Source organism: Larimichthys crocea, chromosome I, assembly GCF_000972845.2.
Source record: "Larimichthys crocea isolate SSNF chromosome I, L_crocea_2.0, whole genome shotgun sequence".
In the NCBI taxonomy this organism is placed as follows: Eukaryota; Metazoa; Chordata; class Actinopteri; family Sciaenidae; genus Larimichthys; species Larimichthys crocea.
This window is the reverse complement of record NC_040011.1, coordinates 31,333,222-31,355,331: the sequence shown is the minus strand read 5'-3', so window position 1 is coordinate 31,355,331 and position 22,110 is coordinate 31,333,222.

The window sequence follows — 22,110 nt, the reverse complement described above, 5'->3', positions numbered from 1 at the left end:
AAAAGTGTAACTTGCTTTTATTAAGCAATTATTTACTTCCATGTGAGACTGCCAACATTTGGAGGCTTCAATTTTAAGTGAAGAAAATATGAGTCAAATCTCTGGCCTAATATCACTGTGTAGCTGCCAATGAACTCCTTTTGCCCCATCGCCTTTCAAGCTATTCTCAAGTCAGCCTTGAAGCAGTATTGGTATTATTGGTAAAGATCATTCAAACCCAGCCAATTAAAAGGAGAGAGAGATCAAGACTCATCTCTGTGTGCAGAACGAATAGCTCTGGCCTCCGTGTGACTCAGAAGAAAACCTGAATAGACTCAGAGACAGAGCGAGAAACCTCCTTTATATGTCTCTAAAAACTCATGATGGAAAGGTTTTGAGTGCTGCCAAATGCAGACCGGTTTGGGGGGAGTGTAGCAGGAAGGAGTGAGACTCAGTGATTGAGCTATTATACTCCCAGAGTGCAGTTCAGTTTTGATGAATGGGGAAGAAGCAGTAGAGAGTAGATGCGTAGTTTTGTCGGGGTGGGTCAGGGTCTGGGTTACGAATGGAGTGAAAGAGGTGGATGCAAAATGTGATGCATAAGCTTGTGTGTATCTGTGTGTGTGTACTGAGTACACATGTTTGCTGGTCTATGGTGAATTCCCCATGGAGTGAGAGCCAATCTAGGGCTTGAGGCCTTGAGCTATTGATTTGCTCCTGGAAGCCCATCATTCACTCCTCTTACAGTACAGCCATCCTCCACCCACCCCATTCCTCTCCTCCAACACTTTCCACAGCTCTCTGTAGAGCAGCTGAGGAGCTGGGACTCATGTTGAAGTGTTAGGGTTGTGTCATTGTTAAACAAACATCAGCTGTTCTTCAGGTGATGAAAGCTGACTGCAGAGTGTTGGACACTTGGTCATTGCCACTGGATGAGAGGATGCAAGTCAGTGGTGACCAACAGTTAGTCAAGCAACATGGATGTCATTGTAACCACACATTAACCAGTCAACTGGGCCTCTAGCATCAGCTCTGCCTCTTGAATCTGGGTTCAAATAAGTCATTACTTAAAGACCCTATGAAACAGGAAGCAGATTGTTGTATACTTCCTCATTTATACGTGTTTCCTGCTTCTTTTGCTCCTGGCGTCCTGATCCGATCTGGCTGCTGAGCCCGGTTCTGTTAGCATGCTAATGGCAAATTCAGTTAGCAGTGGTTAATTAGCAGTTAGCTACTGTAGCAAGTGGTCAGGCTAAAGCCACCTGTGCAGCAGTGAACTCTGTGAATCACAGAGAGCTGAAGCTGAGCAGTCAGCCCGGATGTAAACTTAGTACATGTCCTCTGAGTGCAGGATGAGTCATCAACAACTTTTTATGAAATACCATGAAGAACACCTGAACATACTGAAAGCATGGCAACACGTGTCATTGCTCCACACACTGGAGGATAGAGGACAGATATGAGAGATTACGTCATGTGACCAACAATCAAACTGCAGTTTCATTTTGATTGAGTCAACTCAGTGAAAACATCTTGATTTGTCACCTTGTATCAACAACACTCACTCTTCATAGAAATGATTTATACTTCTGTCTCATGGTGATTATAGTTACAGTTATAGTTATAGATTTAGGCACAACAGCTGCTCTCTTACAGAAATATTGTGGTTTGGGTTCAAATAAGGAACATTTCTGATGACGATGATGATGATGAGTGATCATGGTCATGGAGTTGACTGTTGGCAGAAAGCCTCTCATGTCAGAGTGTTGTGCTTTCTTACTCACTCATCCACCCTGACCTTTTCACTATGAGGGATGTATAACAACGTCAGACTACTTGTGCCTTTGTTCCCAACAGTCATTAGTCACACAGGCCATATTTATGTTTTGGAACAAATGACTGTTGCTTTTTCCTTTTCTGAGAGGACAGTCTCAGACAGTCTCAGAGCTAACGTGGTGCTGTGCTCAAGTCGAGGATTTCAGCCTCAGTTCGTGCATGTAAAGTGAGCTTGGCTCTTGCTCTGTTCTCCTCCTTTTCATAATGCACACTTTTGTTCTGCCTCGATTTTTGTCTGTGGTGTGTCTGAATATAAAGCAAAAATGGCACAATAGCATTATGAATGCGACATCGCTGTAGTCTGCAGGGGATGGTGGGATGAAAGTAATGAAAAGAAATAAAAGGAGCAGGATGAGCAGGTGAGTTGAGAGGAGAACTGACGAGTGCTGCAAAGCCCAGCCAAATCAGGCCTGTTCCTCTGATGGGAATGGCCGATTGCCTCATTGCTTTATCAGCCAGGCCTTAAAAAGAAAGAGGCTGTCTCTGCACGCCGGCATGCAGCGGAGCATTCCCTCTCTACTGGGTCTGATTGCTGCGCCGAGAGTGGAGGGAGAGAACAGAAGATGGACTAGATAAGGAGATGTAATAGTGGAGGGGAGAGAGCAAATGAACACTTTTATGGCCCTCCATGAGCTTGCCAGCAAGTGTGTGTGTGTGTGTGTGTGTGTGTGTGTGTGTGTGTGTGTAGATTTGTGGAGGTCCACCATAGTACAATTATACAGAGCGAAGATGTATCACTTTATGAACAAGGCTACATAAAATGAAATCTTTTTAACCCCTTCATGCAGCAATGATGTCTCCTCTGCTGCTCAACACGCTGTTTAAAAATATGTTTGCATATTGAGGCCCATCAAATGCATGAAAAATATGCACATATATAGAGACCAAAAAAAACTCTCCACTGCACCAAAAAATATGAACTGAGAGGTGAATGTTGAGTCTTTCAGTGCTCCTTCTAAAGCTCCACCTATGGTGGCCGGGAACCGTCAATGCTGCAATGGAGAGACGATGCCCACTCCGGAGGCGTCTCCCCGCCCCACGGCGCCAGCATTCTGTAGCATTTCTATTTTTGACGCGAGCCGCTGCTAAACCTTGTAAATTTCAACAGAGCAGATCGCACCAGACAGGAAATCTGACACAGAATCAACATAATAAACTTCCGCCCCCTTTCAAAATAAAACACAATACGCAGTTCATGTCGCTTATCACAACTTCACATCAACGTTACGTCATGACCGGTGGCACCAGGTCAGCAGTCAATCGATCAAAGGGTCTCAACATGAACGATGAGAGACTAATTGTTGAAGTGGAACAACACACAATCATTTATGACACAACAGATGCTTTTTATAATCTCCTCCACGTCGGAGAAGCCGACGCGCCGGGTGTGAGTTGACGCAGGGCAGAGGATGCAGCTAAAATGTGGCGCAGCAGTTATTACTAATCTAATAGAAGGGTCTACTTGAATCATCATACTGATGTTATTTTTTGCATCAAAAGGTTAAATTTAACATTCATAGTGATTTACAGGAGAAATAAAAATATCGAGATATATATAGTGTATCGCGATATAGCTTAAAAATATCGAGATATTGGTTATAGGCCATATCATGCAGCCCTAGTTCCCGGCCACCGTATCCAGCCATCCTGGCTCCAGAAGTGAGTCAGTCTCCATAAGTCCCCATGTTCAAATGTCCAACTTCACAGCAGAAATAAACATGTTTACAGCCTGGTACAAAAAACACTTTTGGTCTCTGTAGCTAATTTTCCCGTTCATGACAACTGTACTGAGGGTGAATTTATATAGTTATATATAAGTCATGGATTGACAGGTGGGTGCCATTATACAGTAGGTGACTTCTTTGAGCCACCAGGATTCATTCAACCTGCCTCATCTCCACCCACACGCCACCTCTTTGCCCATTTTTGAATTAGCCTGGAGGCAGCAAGAAAGGACTGTCAAGACGGTGACAACCAGATCCACCACACTGAGCTCCACAACAGCTCTTCAGGAACCTGTGGGTGATATCACTAGACTACATGGTTTTATAGACTACTATCAAAACATGTTACCCTCCTAGCAGTCTGTTGTTGTCTGATCATAAAACTTTGGTTCTTCTGAACCTCTCATTTTCTCTCTTTGGTGTCAATGCGATTGCATGATAGCACCACCTATTGACTGGATAGAAAGGAGTTGTGCCACCTACCTACTTACAGAGCCAGGACTGTGTACAAACACTGGGTTTCAATTTGTCAGTGCAGATACAGAGAATTGAAGCAAAAAAGTCTGTTGGATTAGAAAGGCTGACCCCACATTTAATACTATGCCTGGATTCATTTTTTGAATTTTTGAGTCGTGTTTTGCATATTATTATCATCCAAACATAATAAATGATTGAATGCTTACTTCAGGGGCAAAACATCACTTTCATTTGTGGATGTGAGACAAATATCTGGTCAAGCAGAGACAAATGGGGGCGACTCTGGTGGGTTCACTAATAGAGGAAAAATGTTTTATTCATGCAGAGGGACATATCTTATCTGAAATAATCATTTCATTACTGCAATCAATGGATTAATTTTCATGGGTACATTTTGATTCTGTAACCTTACTGCTCAGAATGTACTGGAAGAACAGCATGTGGTTACAGATTGGAATTTATAGGAATCTATGAGCATAGAAGAAAAGAGTACTGCTGTGACTTGACTCATGCTTCCATTCAGGCCAGTGTATGCAGGCTCAGGCTGGGTGTGAACAGTCTCTTTGTTGAAGACCGTTCAGACATCCAGCAGAACATCTGGGATATTGAGTCATCATTTCAGTCAAATCTGCTGTCACTGTACAAAGGTATAATAACACAGCAAGCATATGCAGAACATACATTTCTCAAATGACAGCTCTGAGTCTGATTTCCTCTGGCTTACTCATAGCATCTCCTGATGGTCACATGTAAACTGCTGCTCGTGTCTTCTTTATGACGCAGGATGGAATGAGATGAAATGTAACTCATGTTTCATTCTTATCTAAAAAATACTGTTTTAAATATGCCAGAGAACAAATGTCGCCAGAGGAACCAGAACTTTTGATGATTTGACTTTTTCCCATATATGAATGTGTATATTCTCTTACATCTGCAGTCTTCATTTAGAATCTTATTGACCAATGAAAAGATGTTTTGTTACATCATGTATGTAAGATATACAGAAGGAGGATAGCTCTGGATAAATAACATTTAGAGTTTTGATTATGACAGACAATGAACTCTGTGATCTCTTTGAACTGGGTCAGGCTGATGCACACGTGTCAGTGTCAGATGGATCTGATGGACCTGGATATTCCTGATTGTAATCTAAAACAGTAAAACAGCTTTGCTTAGGTCTATATGCTCTGTGGAAACATGTAGGACAGCCCTGATACTGACTGATGAGTCGAGGCATTTCTAAAAAATACTTGCATATTCACATGAATCCATTTAAAATAAGAGACGGTTTACTGATGACTGTGTTAACATAGATTTTCATTTCTGGTGTTGAATGTGTCTTATCGAAGGAGTTGACCCAACTGTGTCATGTCAGAGAATACAGACTCGATGTACTCAGTTCTTTCTATTAAAAATAGTAAACTGCACAGTAAAAAAATGAATAACAACGTTTTCTTAACAATGGCTTCAGTCGTGGAGGCAGAGAAACTTCATGCAGTCCGACAACAATGAAGACATTTTCAAACCTTCTTGACAGTGCTGACCTTTGAGATAAGAGGCTGCACAAGAATCTATCGTATTAGCTATAGAAGTTAATTATTGACTTTGTGGGCACATTTAAATATTCTGGACTCAAGGTTCACTTACTAGCTTTTTGCAATTTTAAATAATATATGATATCTCTTGAACAGAGATAAGGACTCCTCTACTACATTATACCAGGATGCACACATGAATCTTGCTGTGGCTCTTAACGGTATGGACATTTCTAAAAGATCTAAGACAATAGAAAAAAAGTGGCCGTCTGCCTGGTGGTATTCCAGCTAAACAAATCTGTTTCTGAAAACATTTGAGGAAATAAATAGTCACTGATGTTAGGAGGACCAGGCCAGAGTAAAGTAGGAGGCAGGGGAGACGGAGAGGTATCTCAGATTTGCGTTTTGTAGTCCATCTTCTGAACTTTGTAGTTTTACCACAGATGTGTCAATGACATCCACCATTGCATCATGACGTAGTCTATGTAAGTGCAGTCAGATTCTCTGAACTCCTCATGAATTCTCCTTCACAAAGGACTGTGCTCTCATCCACATTGTCACAAATGACGTATATGAAACTGGATTCATATTTGATCAGCACTGCTCTGTGTGTTGACAGAATGGCTTGTCAATCATAAGGCAGCCCCACCTTGGAGCATGCTTCATCATCTCTTTCCTCTAAATGAAGCATAATTTACTAAATGAACACCGAGCTGTTTAGAAGCACCTTAAAACTAGAGATTAAGACCATAATGCCATGAGAAATCGGTTTAATGTGTGAATAAATCAACTGAGAAGTGTCCTCATGTTTACATAAGCTTACGTACAACCGGACATTTTTCTTGCAGCCAGTAACCTGCCGCCTGCTGGCCATTAGAAAGAATGGAGGTTTAAGACACTTTCCTGTTGGCTTTTCAGGCCTAGAAGCTCTGTCTACTAAATATACTGTCAATGATTATACCTAAAAAGAAGCTAACATCGGGGTATGACTCATGGTCCTGATGGATCTGTTTCAATCGCCCCAGAACATGAAGACAAAGCACAGTTCTTTCTGAGCCTCCTGTCTTTCTCAGGGGGACATTTTGGTTTGACCCTCCTGCAGTTCTCTACTAAATGAATCCCAGTCTGGATTAGCACTTTTATTTGGTTGAACTAAAGACTTTAACCTGGCCTATTAGAACTGAGGCAGTGTTTGGTGCATTTGATCTTTAACCTTGAATCAGACGCGAGCCGAGACAGGCACTATTAAAGAACAACAACAAAGAGCTGACTTTGCAGGGCTCCTCTTCTTCAGGGAGGCAAGAGAGGTTTAATTAGGAGAATTAGGAGAACATGAGGAAACAGGAAGCTACATCAAAGTAATGCAAAGGTCATTAGCATAAAGTTAGCTGGAGAGTGTTTACCAGCAGCCTCTGTCTGCCTCTGGCTTTAAATTACCTTTGTTCTACAGACCTTCTTTCAGTCTCTGGTGAGGCTTAAATGTGTTGGTCAGCTGGATGAAGATTACGGTAGAGACCGGCCTACATCAATATCTACAACCAACACAGTGCTAATATAAATAAAACCCTAAGCTGATGAAGGATTTATCGCTAATATTTGTATAGCTACATCTAATGAACGTGTTCACTGGTGATTGTTATGTTAATTATTTTTCAAATGAGCTCAACAACTGACACATATCTTTTCATTGTCTGAAAATGAGGAAAATGCCTGTGACAAGATCAAGAGCCCAAAGAGATGTTTTCTTTGATTAATGATCCAAGTTCTCGTTTGTCAATGGAATCAGTTCATGGTTGACATGATTGATTTATGACATAAATTAGCAGGAAAGCTTGAACTTTGGCAATCAGTTATGAGATAACGACCACTGTTACAGTATAACAGTTACACAGTATAGTCATATATTCCTGACAATATTTATCTTAAGTTTGCTAACATTAGCTAACGTTAGCCACCATAAGCTACCTTTCATATTAGATAAATTGAGGTGTATTGTAAAACTTAAAACTCAGATACTGTACCAACAATGCCTTGTCAGGGCGTCTCATACAGCCTGTGTGTCCGCCTGAGACACATTAACATGTAAGAGAAACATTGTTAATAGACCTAGACCTTCAGCAGCCCCACAAAAATGCAGAAGCTATTAGGTTTGATGTGTGGTATTTAAAAAAACAAATGAAGGTCAAAAAAATGGATTTTGAATCATGGGTCGTCTCTAAGACCAGTCCTCAAGATGAGAAAATAAAACAAACTTGAAATGGAAACTGTAATTTATTACATCCTCGTATTCCTGTATTCCTGCCAACATCACTGTGTTCACAGATCCCAGCTATTACTTCGTGTGCGCTGCATTATTATAACTGACAGCCGGAGCTGAACAGAAAAAAAAGCCCAGACTGTTGTTGTTTTGATATGTTCGTCAGAGATACATGATCAGACTATGTCTTTTTAATGAGGCTAATGGAAATGAAAGCTTGCTTTGCCATATTCTTATAGCATGCCCTGTTTTTGTCTTTTCCTCAGAACAGATGTTTAGAATGAGGCTTCATTTGCTCGGCACAAGTAAGTCAATTAAATAGTTCAAAACACAAACTACATTGCTTCACACCATGCAAATAACAACCTAATATTCTCTAAATAATATTCACAAAGTCCATCCATCATTTGATGGAGCGGTTGGTTATAGTTGAGCAATGTATGTAAACTTGCCATCATAGTAATAGTGGTGCATACACAGTGTGCTCGTGTCATAGGTGCACATTATGCAGAATGAAAATATTTAAGGACATTTATAAATATTGACTACTTTTGCTCTGCGCCCCGCCCCCATCACCCCCTCCATCTTAATTTCAAATGCTGCTGCTTCTCTATCGCCAGTCGCTCCATCATGTAAGCGGCATCCTGCTGTTGTACCGGAGCAGTCCGAGCTGAAGAGCTGCCATTACCCCCACTCACTCTCCACACATTAATTACACGGCACTCCCTCACACATCCAAACACTTACACTGCGCTGCACTGCCTCAGATGACTAAACTACCTGCTTTCTGCCATTAAAAAGACAGAGAGCGATAGAGATGGAGACTAAAGGTGATTCATACTGCTTATTTTACAGTAGGCGCTGGCATTTATATAAGTGGTGTAAGTTATGTAAATGGTATTACCAGAGGCTGTGTTGCAGGGGGAAATAGTTTCTTATATTGCCTATCATTCTACTAAATGCTCTTGTTATTTGACTTCAATGCCGGCACGGTGGAGGGATATAATTTCAGTTTACAGTTGACAATTACACCAGAATCCTTAAATGGCCACTATAGTACATACAAAGATTTTCATCGTTTTAAGCAGTAAGCTGCACAATGTGCATGTAGATAAGCTGGTAATTGTATACCTGCGCTAGAGATGATAACTGAAATATGATGAAAGAGGCTCTGCTGTGATAACCTTACAGGGACTTTTTAACTGTACTGACTGCGTGGGTGAATCTGTTGACCTCGGTCTCATTGTCTAACGCCTGAACCTCCCATCAAAATGATAAACGATGCAACAATTCTCCCAACAGTCATTTACGAGGAGAGACAACAAATTGAAACGAGAGAGAGAGAGAGAGAGAGAGAGAGAGAGAGAGAAAAGTTTTCAGTGGAGCTCTGTTGGATGAAATGTCGGCCGAGTTCCCTGTCCTCCGATGATATGGAGCGTGACTGTCAGGCCCTCCCTCGGCGCTATTTAACATCACGGGTCATTAATAGGTACAAATGCTGGGGTGACCGTGGAGTCCTTTCCATCACTGACCTTCCTGTGAGCTTCCTGTCATCTCCATCTGTCATCTAATACGACGCCAAGTCATGTAGCAGCCAGTCACCTGATTAAGTCAGACCCCCCAACCCAGAACGAAAGAGATGAAGATTGAAAGAAAAAAAAAGGCCACTCAAAGACAGACTTAAAAAGAGACGGCCCCAAGCTAGGAGACAGTATTAGGAAGCGCTGCTTAATTATGAGAGCAAACCTTTGCAGATAGCCCTGAGATATTCATTTTAGGAATTAATTTGGCACATAAAGAGATCATCAAATCTAAACAGCCCTATGGCGTAGGAGGTCTTATCCACACAGCAGGCGGATATTAGCCCAGGCTTTTCATTTCAACACTTTTTGGTGATGGATATCAGTCCAGAAAATCAAACACTGATCAGAGCAACCCGGACATCATTAAAGCTAAATGCTTATTGCATAAACAATAGGGCCAAAAGTATGTGGACATCCAAACACATTACACCCAGTATTTCATTACTGAATGTTATGTTGTGTATGTTGTGAAACTCATGGACACAAGTCATCTAAAAAAGCAGGAGGACATCAGAGGGCAAAATCAGCAAATATATTGTGCATAAAATCTGATCCAGTTTGAATAAAGTTCTAAAGTTGTGTTTTCATACAGTGATCAGTGAGGCCCGGACACAGATGACTGTAGCAGCCAACACAATCACTCATAGACTGGATCAAACAGGAAGCACTCCGGTCCTGGCGACATCATAAAAGAAAAAATAATTTCATTGAATGTACAATTAGTTCAGGATGAGTCATCATCAACTTTTTATGGTTTATCAGGAAATGACAAACTCTGAAATCCCATGAAGAACACCTGAAAATAGCTCAAACTGGAGCAAGGGTGACGTGATAAAAACACCTAAACATTGATTCTGACTTCATGTGGACTTTCAGGAATGAACAGGAGTGTCACTGAATAAACAAAAGTTTAAAAGTCAACACACAGCAACAGCAAACAAAAACAAGTAAAAACTGCTCTGAGAAATATTTGGATGAACTCTGCTGGAAGTGAAAGTCAAGAAAAGCTGACCAACACACACACTGCGAATGTTCACAGTGACAGAATGCAAGGCTACAGGGAGCCACGGCAGGGAGGTGTCAGTGTGTGCACGTGGCACACGCACGTCTGAGTGTGTGCGAGCATGTTCCTCTCACCTTCAGCTTAAGCAACCTGCTCCTGACCAATCCGACTGACCAGTGACAAACCCAACCACATCATTCACTGATGTGACACCTGTAGTCAGGAGCAACCTTAGAAGACACACACACACACACACATACACACACATTTCCACAGTCAGCACCCCTCAGAGCTTTGGTCATTGCTGTGTACATGCATGATTCACCATGTTAGTGATATTTTGATATCCTGCTGCTTTCACAAGATTACCAGCTTATCCAAGCCTGGCTGTGGGCAGTGTGCGTGTGTGTGTGTGTGTGTGTGGGAGGGTGTGGAGTATGTCCTCGGGCAAACAGCATGGTCTACCACAGATGTAGTCCAACAACAAGTCTCTGTGAGTCATGACTCTGAGATGCTGACACTAACTCATTAGAAGTCACCACAGCTTTGCTGATACATACTGGTGGTTCACATTTGTGTCTGAACCACCCCGGGATCAGACTGGACCTCATGGGGCTTGGGCTGGATCCACATAACTGTCTAATGCATTAGATAAAGTTTAGATAAAAAAAATATTGCTGAGAAGTCAGATGAGTTGTAATTCATTTTTTCCTCGTAGTTATTGTGATGACTCTGTCTTGTCAGAGACATGAGTGCCACAACATTTGACTTGACTCGAATGGAGCCTGTTTAGAGGTTGCCACATGACCAAAGCATGTAACTTTGATGAGCACCTGATTCCCCTACATGCCAGAGCAGACAAAGCAGATTGAAGCAGCTTTGCTAGAGATCAGGAGGGTGAAAGACATCAAGACTTCGGGGTATGCTAGCAATCATTGCTTTGCTTGTAAATGCACACTGCTGAGCAATCCAATCAGCGGGGCAGTTTCATGCCTGAACCTGTACTGCTGATTTATTTGACATACAAATGAAGTCTACAGAGACATTAGGGAGAAAGGTAGTGATCTGAGAAACAGTTGGTGCCAGAACGAATGTCTCAGGTACATTAAGTTAATCTATTGGCTCACAGATCTTCTTTCAAATTATGAAATCCAACATACACAGGCAGATAAACTGTGCCTATCCTATTTCTTTTCTAATGAGCTGTCAGTAATACGGTTTCAAACTACTGCAGAAATACACTACAGAGTGACTGTAGTGCAGACAGGTGTGTACTAGGTATGTGTTTAAGGTGATGCCTAATGGAAACTGAAAATTGAAGCACCTACATTAGTTTGACCAGATGTCCCCGATTTCCGGGGACAGGTCACCCAAAATCAGGACTGTCCCTGGTCAAAGCTGTCCCCATAAATGTCCCTGATTTTGACACTGAATGGGGGGAAAATGCGCACAGACTCAAACACTAGTTATTACGGTAGCCATTTAACGCATCACCAGAGAAGACATAATATGACGTACTGATGCAGCAGAATCAACAACAATCTAGAGGCGGCAAAAAAGAAAAGTAGACCAGCGGCTGCAATAAATGGTATGTTGTGTATGAACTTATTTTGTGTGAACTGGCAGTAGACTTGGCTGTGAGTGTGTGTGTGGAAAATAAAGTAGTGGCATTCTCTGCTGACAATACAAACATCGACTTTGGCGGGCTGAATACGGTGGGGAAAGCCAAAGTGAAAAATGCACTGCAGCGGGAGGTGATTGGCCTGGGTTGTCCTGCCCACATCATCCATAAAGCAACCAAAACCAAAAGCTATGGGTACCCTTCCATTAATGTAGAGTACCTGCTCACAAAGATATTTGGGTATTTTCATATTTACACTGTTAGAGTGGAAAGATTGAAGATCTTTTGTGAATTTGTTGGCCAGAGTATCAGAACTTCTTAGGACACAGCAACATTGGCTGGCAGTCCATGCTCCCTGCTCTAGAAAGAGTGCTTAAAATGTATGCCCATTGAAACCTGGCCGTATTCAGTAAAACGATCAAGAAGCTTGAAGGCCAGGACCGCTGTGCTGTAGAGTCAGCTGCAATCCTGAGAGAGGTGGAGGTAAAACTGACAGCAAGACGTGACAACAGCTTCATTCCAGTACTGGCCAGAGGACGTCTGGGGGAGCTCTTGGAAAATGCAGCAATTGCTAGAGAAAACTTTCTCAAAACAACTCTCTCTTTCTTCACAACAGCTGTTCTTTGATTTTAATACAGTAGCATTTTGTTGATGTCTAGCCTTGCTGATGCTGTTGCATGGAACATAGTGGTACATGGTCTGAAAGGTTTAGGAACTTATGATGTAGCACATTTCAAACAGAGGCAATTGCATAGAGCAGATAAAAAAAGAGCACAATGACTAAATTATATATCACCAAAACTGATGTTATTTCTTTAGAAAACAAACTATTACCATTGGCTCTGTTCTTGCAGTTCAGTATTCAGTTGTGAGTAGAAACTTTTGGCCAAAAAATCCATCCTAACTCAAGCTAACAAGACTAAGATATTTTTGTCTTCCTCAGCGGATGGATGGTTGGTGATTGTACTATTTGGGCCAGGCCCACAGTTTCCAGTGGCACATATTATGTGAGCCACTTACATCTTTTTATATGTTTTGACTTGGTAATTGTCATTAATTACATCTTAATGATATTTACTACCTACTGGTCTGGCAGCTGTCTTTGCACATGACACTTAACTTTGGAAGAGAGATTTTTTTTTTTTCTCATGTATTATTCTATATTTGTGTTTTTAACACTGCTGTGCGTTACTGATACATGCTATTTGTGAGTACTGACATTTTGATTTATTAACCTTTTGCAGGGGCGCCACCAGGGATTTTGGGCTCCATGAAAAGATATCACACTGGGTCCCACCATCACACACAGGCAACACCAACCATGTGCAGTTTCTGTAACCACACCTCTACCTGTGAAGGCTTCAACTCTCTTATCCGATACTAACTGTACAATATCTACTGACACTGAGCTGTGATAATGTAACACTTTGTAGACATACAGGAAACATTCTGCATACAGATAAAGTTTCTTTAATTATAAGTTAAATTTTCCTTTAAAATTCATAAATGATATGTTTATAAAAAAATAAAATAAACAAATGTTCTAATATATTTTTAGGGCCCCTGTCAGTCACAGGCACCTGACCTTTTGTGTAATAAAAGATGGTTAAAATACATGAAAAAGTACTTGTCCCCATTTTATTTCACAATGATAATATTTAATGATTTTTCACAGCTGCATTGAAATCAGATCCAATCAAATCAGATTTTATTTGTATAGTCTAAAGTCACAAAGTACATTTGCCTCAGAGGGCTTTACAATCTGTACAGGGAGTGACACCCTCTGTCCTTAGACCCTCGGTTCGAGTGAGGAAAAATTTGCCCACAAAAAACCTTTAACAGGGAAAAAATGTGGAAGAAACCTCAGGAAGAGCCACAGAGGAGGGATCCCTCTCCCAGGACGGACAGACGTGCAATAGATGTCACGTGTACAGAACAAATCAACACAAACATATTGTACAATTACAATGAATGATATAATGACAATGAATTACAATGAATGATAAAATGACAATGAATCACAATGAATGATAAAATGACAATGAATTACAATGAATGATAAAATGACAATGAATTACAATGAATGATAAAATGATTACAGTAGCAGTGGAACCTGTGATAGAGATAGAGAGACCCAGATGCACAGCAGCAGCAAATCATTAACTAACTATAAACTGTAATGGAGATATGGAAGCAATAATGACAGTACTAAAATATGTAGTGGACGTCATGGTTCAGGTTCGTTAACGTTTAGGGTTTCTTCAGCTTCAGGTTTGTTTTTACTTCAGTTTGTACTTAATTATTAACCAGTAGAGTTCTGGTAAATGTAGGTTCGTTCAGACGTGATACTTGTAGGTATGCGACTAGCGCTGCGTCTCTGCCTGTCGGACACACACACTCTCTCTCTCTCTCTTCTGTTTTTTTTTTTTTATTTAAACCGTCAGCTAGCTCTACATAAGCTCTACTTAATTGCAACTGCATGTGTTGTATCCATTGTTGTGAGAGTGCAGTGTTCTAAGGTGCTATGAGCTCTTTTAGATATGATGGTGCCTGAAAATCGGCAAGGAAATTGTCCACGAGATGAGGATGCTGATGGTCATTTCGGCTTCTGGTTTGCGGCATATCTTTTTGGGATTTTTGGCCACCTTTGAGGGGCTTCATTTAGAAATTTTATGTGTGTCTCAGGGGAGAGACACAGAGTGTGTGCACGCACCTGTGCCTAATTAGTCTGACCTGCAGCTGACCCTGGTTGCTTGGCAACCTCAAGCCTGCCTTTGACTAACTTTGTTGAAGTCTCTGTATGATATCAGACTATCAAGACTACATTTTTAATGTCGGCCATTTTATCCTTCTTTCTTGCAGACACAAACACAGACACATAGATAGAGAGACAGACACACACGCACACACACACACACCCAATCCTGAGGCCACCGAACCGCAGCCCCTCAACACCCTGGCTGCGCCTAGAAATTCTGTCCATAAAGGTTATGAACAGAACCAGTGACAAAGGGCAGCCCTGGCGGAGTCCAGCTCCCACTGGAAACAAGTCCAACTTACTGCCGGCAATGCGGACCAAGCTCTGGCACCGGGAGTACAGGGACCGGATAGCCCGTATTAGTAGGTCCGGAACCCCATGCTCCCGGAGCACCCCCCACAGGACTCCACGAGGGACACGGTCGAACGCCTTCTCCACAAAGCACATGTAGACTGGTTGGGCGAACTCCCATGCACACTCCAGGACCGCGCTATGGGTATAGAGCTGGTCCACAGTTCCACGACCAGGACAAAAACCACACTGCTCCTTCTGAATCTGAGGTTCGACAATCTTGTGGACCCTCCTCTCTAGGACCCCCGAAAAGACGTTCCGGGGGAGGCTGAGGAGTGTGATCCCCCTATAGTTGGAGGTCCCCCTTTTTGAAGAGGGGAACCACCACCCCGATCTGCCAGTCCAGAGGCACTGCCCCCACTACCTCAGCGATCTCAGCCCCAGAGATAGGCGAGACCACCACGGGGTCCCCAGACTCTGCTTCCTCAGTGGAAGACGTGCTAGTGGGATTGAGGAGGTCTTCGAAGTATTCCCTCCACCGAGCCAAGACGTCTCCAGTCGAGGTCAGCAGCACCCCACCCCCACTGAACACAGTGTTGACAGTGCCGAGGCCACGCTCCGCTTGGCATGTCGATACCCGTCAGATGCTTCAGGAGTCCCACAGGCCAAAAAGGTTCTGTAGGACTACTTCTTCAGCTTGACGGCATCCCTCACCGCCGGTGTCCACCAGCGGGATCGGGGGCCGCCGCCACGACAGGCACCGACCACCTTACGGCCACAGCTCCGGTCAGCTGCCTCGACAATGGTGTCCACTCGGACTCAATGTCCCCAGCCTCCCCCGGGACATGGGTGAAGCTCTCCAGCAGGTGTGAGTTGAAACTCTTTCTGACTGGAGATTCAGCCAGTTCCCAGCAAACCCAGCAAATCTGTCAACTTAACCAAGAATGAAGCCTTGTTCACTCTAGATGCTTGTTTGTTGTCAAACAAAAAGAGCAGCAGACATAGCAGGCAGGCAACATCACCACTCACCCAACACATTCATAGAATATTATGTATCAAGTAACATATAAATGTGGTTGATGTCTAAATCTTTTTTTTTCTTTTTACATAACAACAAACAAGCATCTGGAGTGAACGAGGCTTTATTGTTGGTTAAGTTGACAGACATGAGCAAGCAGTACTATAAGGTGATTTTAAGGGAAAACTTAACTTTTTCAGGGCAGATCAGTGCACAGGGAAATCTGTGTTGGACTGCTCTGGACTCTTTGACTTGGTCAAGGATTGGCTGAAAGCACTTTAAACTCATTGACTGGGAAAATCAGTGGAAGGAGATCATTATCATTATGGACAATGGCGCTTTTCACGCCAGTAACGAGATGCGAAGAATAAAAATCTGACACGTACAATTGTTATTTTACAAAATAACAATCAGACGTGTGAAATAAGCTTATAACACGCATTGACTAAGCGGGAAAACTGCCCTTTTAACGGCGTGATAGAAATAGCCCCAAAATGCCGCACTTTGTGCCGTATTCTTGAACAACGGCATAAAGTACGGTGCAAAAGGTGCCAAAAGTCATTGCTTTTCACTGGCATTCTTACAAAACGTGTTTCGAAAAGCCTGAATTATGACTCCTTTGGCTTGCCATAATCGCATAGGCACTGTACACGCGTTTTTAGTATAGTGTGCTCGAATAAAATGCCCCCCATAGACAGACAAGACAAACATACATGCACACACACACACACACACAGATAATACAGAAGTCTTTCAAAATAAGAGTCCCTTCAAAATAAGACTTTGTAAAACTCTCTCATTAACAGACACAAGACTACACAAGCACGCACACACACAGACAAGACAAAAGTCTTTCAAAATAAGAGTCCATTCAAAATAAAAGACTTTGTAAAACTCTCTCATTAACAGACACAAGACCACACAAACACAAGACAAAAATCTTTCAAAATAAGAGCCCATTAAAAAAGCAATGATGACACAGCTTGTTGTATTAATACTGAATTTGCTGAGCAGTGTCAATAATAATGCATGGGGGCGATGGGCCCAGAGGCTGGCACACTCAAAATTTCTTTAGAACTTTTTCTAGTTCCTGATAATGTTCCCTAGAGGAAGCATATATAAACTGAATAGAAGTGGTCCTAGTACAGAACCTTGTGGGACTCCATGACAAACTTTGGTATGCATGGAGGATTCATCATTGACGTGAACAAACTGAGATCGATCTAAGAAATATGACTTAAACCAGCTTAGGGCGGTTCCTTTGATGCCAGTTTGATGTTCCAGTTTCTGTAAAAGAATTTGATGGTCAATGGTGTCAAATGTGGCACTAAGATCTAACAGGACAAGTACAGAGATGAGTCCTTTGTTTGATGCTATTAGGAGGTCATTTGTAACTTTGACTAATGCGGTCTCTGTGCTATGATGCACTCTAAATCCTGACTGAAAATCCTCAAATAGATTATTGTTATGGAGAAAGTCACACAGCTGATTAGCTACAGCTTTCTCAAGTATCTTAGACAGAAAGGGAAGGTTTGATATCGGTCTGTAGTTGGCTAAGACCTCTGGGTCTAGAGTGGGCTTTTAAAGAAGAGGTTTAATTACAGCTACCTTAAAGGACTGTGGTACATATCCTGATAATAAAGACAGATTAATCATATCCAATAGAGAATGACTAACTAGAGGTAAAACATCCTTGAGCAGCCTGGTTGGGATGGGGTCTAAGAGACAGGTTGACGGTTTAGATGAAGAAATTATTGAAGTTATTTGATGAAGGTCGATGGGAGAAAAGAGTCTAAATACATATCAGGTTTTACAACTGTTTCCAAACTTGCTGCATTAGAATGCAGATCAATGCCTGTTGAGGGCAAGAGGTGATGGATTTTGTCTTTAATAGTTATAATTTTATCATTAAAGAAGCTCATGAAGTCATTGCTAGTTAGACCTAATGGAATAGATGGCTCAATAGAGCTGTGGATCTTTGTTAGCCTGGGTACAGTGCTAAAGAGAAACCTGGGTTTATTAATTATGACCCAGGGTCATAATTTAGTATATTTTGGTCTTGATGTGTGTTTATTTTTCTGTGCTATTGTTCCTCCCTGCCTGATGGTGGTGCTACCACCCTTAGGGTCTCTCTATCCAGGTCCTACCACCATTGGTGTTTCTCCGGGTGCTGGCTGCCGATTGGTCAATGTACTGGTGGAGCTGCTATAAATGGCGCCACTTGAGACATTCGCTCTCTTCTCTTGACCCTACTCCCAACTGCACCAGGCTATGTTGTATTGTATTGTATTGTGTTGTGTGAACTTGTACTTGGTATTGTCTGCTGAGACTTTAGGTTAGCAGTCCAGGTAGTTGTAGGGGTGAGTAGATCTTTTGGTTTATCGCCTTTCTCCTGTTTATTTCATAGGGAGGCAGGTTAGAAAACTGTAATTTGATTTCTTTGTTTTTGGTTAGGTAAGTTAGTTTTCGGTCAGATTGTTTTGTTTGTTGTTTTGGGCCATGCTGACCCTGAAGCTCAACACTACCACTTTTTCCTCAAGACTGAATAAATGATCTTTTGTTGGACTGCAGCTCTGTGGCCTTGGTCATTCTTGGGAGTGGGGAAAGACGGGTGCATCCTTTCTTGTTGTGTTCAGTTCCCCTATGCCGGACGTAACATGGGGTTGTTCTTAATTTCCTCTATTAATGAAGAGTAACAGGCTGCTCTGGCATTACGGACAGCCTTCTTGTATGTTTTAAGATTATCTTTCCAGACTAAACAAGATTCTTCGAGTTTAGTGGCACAGATTTACGTGCCTCTTAAAGTCTCAAGTCCACTGGCTATACCATGGTGCTAACCTATTTTGTTTAATTGTCTTCTTTTTCAAAGGATGCAATAGAGTCCAGAGTTGTCCGTAATGAGCCTGTAATACTATCAACAAGATGGTCTATTTGTGGGTGGCTAAAGGAAGCAGACAAGTCCTCTGTTACAGTTAGACATGGCATTGAATTCAATGCTGAAGGAATCACTTCCTTAAATTTGGCTACAGCACTATCAGATAAACATCTGCTGTAGAAGCTTCTACACAAAGGCTTATAGTCCGGTAGTATGAACTCAAAGGTTATTAAAAAATGGTCAGACAGAAGAGGATTCTGTGGAAAGACTATTAGATGATCAATTTCAATGCCATATGAGAGAACAAGATCAAGAGTGTGGTTCAGACAATGAGTCGGTTTATTTACACTCTGACAGAAGCCGATTGAATCTAATAAAGAGATAAACGCAGTACTAAGACTATCTTTGTGGTGGTCCACATGTATATTACACAAATTACTTAATGAGAGCTGTTTACACCGCTGTGTGTCCTTGGAGTGTCCACTGCGGCAGAGCATAGACAAAACAAAGTAAACTGCGATGACTGCAACTGTTCTTAGGTGAGGGAGCGTCCTTTTTGTTGTGTTTGGTTCCCCTAGGCCAAACATAACATGAAGTTGGGGGCTCGTCTGTTCTTTCTCTGTTTCATTGTGTTGAAGGGATTTGCTTTGTTTCTCTCTGGTAGTCTCTGCTTGTCTGTTTGGCAGTTTTTTTTGTGGTGGTGGCAGAAGTCAAGTGAAATGGTGTTCAAATTAGAGGAGTTTCTAGCTAATCCGACTGCAGAGGTATTAAAAAAGTGCAAATGCAAAGTTGAGTGAAAGGGGATGGGCTGTTGAGCCAGCTCCCTAGGATGGAGTCGAACTGGGTGATCTGGCTGGTGGTCCCGCCAAACTGGCATAAATGCTGAGGCTTACTCTGTATAAAGGAGGTGGAGGTGAGACAGCGGGAGTTGGAGGTGGAAACCATGCACCTGAAAGGGCTCTGGAGTTAGAGCGGGGAGCTGCTGTAACTGCCAGTCCTTTATCCATGCAGACATCCACGCCCAGTCCTCACGACGGCTTTGTGTGCTTATGTGAGCAGGCACATTGCGCTAGTTCCTCCATTCAGGGAGTCTGAAGTAGATTCATATTTTAGTGCATTTAAGAGCATTGTTGCTACACTATATTGGCCGAAGAGTGTATGGCCTCTTCTACTCCAGTATAAGTTAGTTGGGAAAGCACAGGAAGTGTGCAATTCTGTCCATTGAAGACAGCCTTAATGGTACCTATGAATTGGTACCAGAAGCATACAGACAAAAATTTAGGAATTGTGGAATAACTGCCAATCAGACATATGTTGAATTTGCAAGAAAGAAGAGCACTTTGTTTGACAAATGGTTCCAGGTCAGTAAGGTAGCAACTTTCGATAACTTGCGGCAACTCTTTTTGCAAGAGAAATTTAAAACTGAGACTACCTGAGAAAATCGTCATTTACCTGAATAAGCAAACAGTCACCTGTTTCACTGATGCTGCTGTACTCACCGATGAGTTTTTGTTAACGCACAAGAGTGTTTTTTCTTCACCAGTGTGCCGTGATTTAGTCCCCATTGGCCAGAGCCCTAGATAATCGAAAAACTCCTGTCATAACCCCACTGCTGCTACTGGTGACACTGAGAAACGAGAGTGTTTCTATTGCCATGAGCAGGGTCACCTCATCGCCATCTGTCCCACTCTTAAGAGAAAAGAATCTAAGAATGTCAAAACCCCATCTTCAATCGGTTTCATACATACTAAACCACAACACCCGCGTGGTAGATGAAACTGACCAGGATTTTAAACCATTCATTACACAAGGCTCTGTTTCTCTTGAGGGTGTGGAGAAGCCAGTTCCAATCACTATCCTGCGGGATACCGGTGCGAAACAGTCGCATGTGTGAAGGTGTTCTCCCCTTTTCAGCTCAGTCGTACTGTGGTTCTGACATTATAGTATGGGGGGTGAAGCTAAGTGCTGTACTTGCCCCATTGCATTTCATTCAGTTAACCTCTAAGATTGTGTCAGGCAAATTCAAAATCGCTGTGAGACCCCAGTTGCCAGTTACCAGCTGGTACTGGTCTGATCCTCTGAAACAATTTGGCTGGTGGTAAAGTTTTCCTGTCTCCTGAGATAATTGAAAACCCAATTGCAGATTTGTGCGTTTCTGGTTCTGTTGCGCCCGGCTCACCTCCTTTGTTTCTTGTGTGTGCTGTAACCTGTGTTCAAGCCCGGAAACTTGGAGACTTGGTGGATCTCAGTGACTCTTTCATGACTACCTCTAATCCCACAGGTTCTCTCTCAGACATTAAAGAGAATGTTTTTGTGGAGCTTCAGCCTGATGATAAAACTCTGACGTAGACAGAGAACAGCTAGTCAATGCACAGAAAACTGATGCCACTTTGTCTCCTTGTTTTTCTCTTGTAACAGATCCAAAATGTAATAAGTCTGGGTCCTACCTCATAGATGATGGTGTTCTGATGTGCCACTGGTCCCTTTGTTCTGGTCCAGCATAATGAGTCTGTGACTCAAGTTGTAGTGCCACAGCAGTTTCGTTCCCAGGTGCTAAGTTCGCCTCATGACCATAGCATGTCCGGTCATTTAGGTATTAGGAAAACCTATAGTCGTATTCTCCGTTATTTCTTTTGGCCTGGACTTAAGTCAGATGTTGTGAACTTTGCCATTCATGCCACACCTCAGGTAAGCCAAACCAAGTGATCCCTGTAGCTCCATTAAAGCCAATCCCTGCCATTGGAGAGCCATTTGAACATGTTATCGTTGACTGTGTGGGTCCTTTGCCGAAAACCAAGTCTGGAAATCAGTATATCCTTACTGTGATGTGTAAGGTGTGCTAAATGTGAACAACCACACTTCCAGCGCTTATTATCCCGAGAGTCAGGGTGCATTAGAGAGATTTCACCAAACTCTAAAAAGCATGCTTCGCAAATATTGTACTGAGACAAATCGTGAGTGGGGTGAGTGTGTTAAGTTCTCCCGTTTATTTAGACCTGTTTACTGTTTATTTTACATGTGTTGTGATTTTATAGTGACCTCTCGTGGTAGCAGCTTCTTCTGTATTGTAGTTGGGCCGTATGTAGAAACCTGCCGACTCTTCTTTAGTATGAATGCTGTTTTAACTGGTGAAGCTGAGCTGGTGAGTTACGA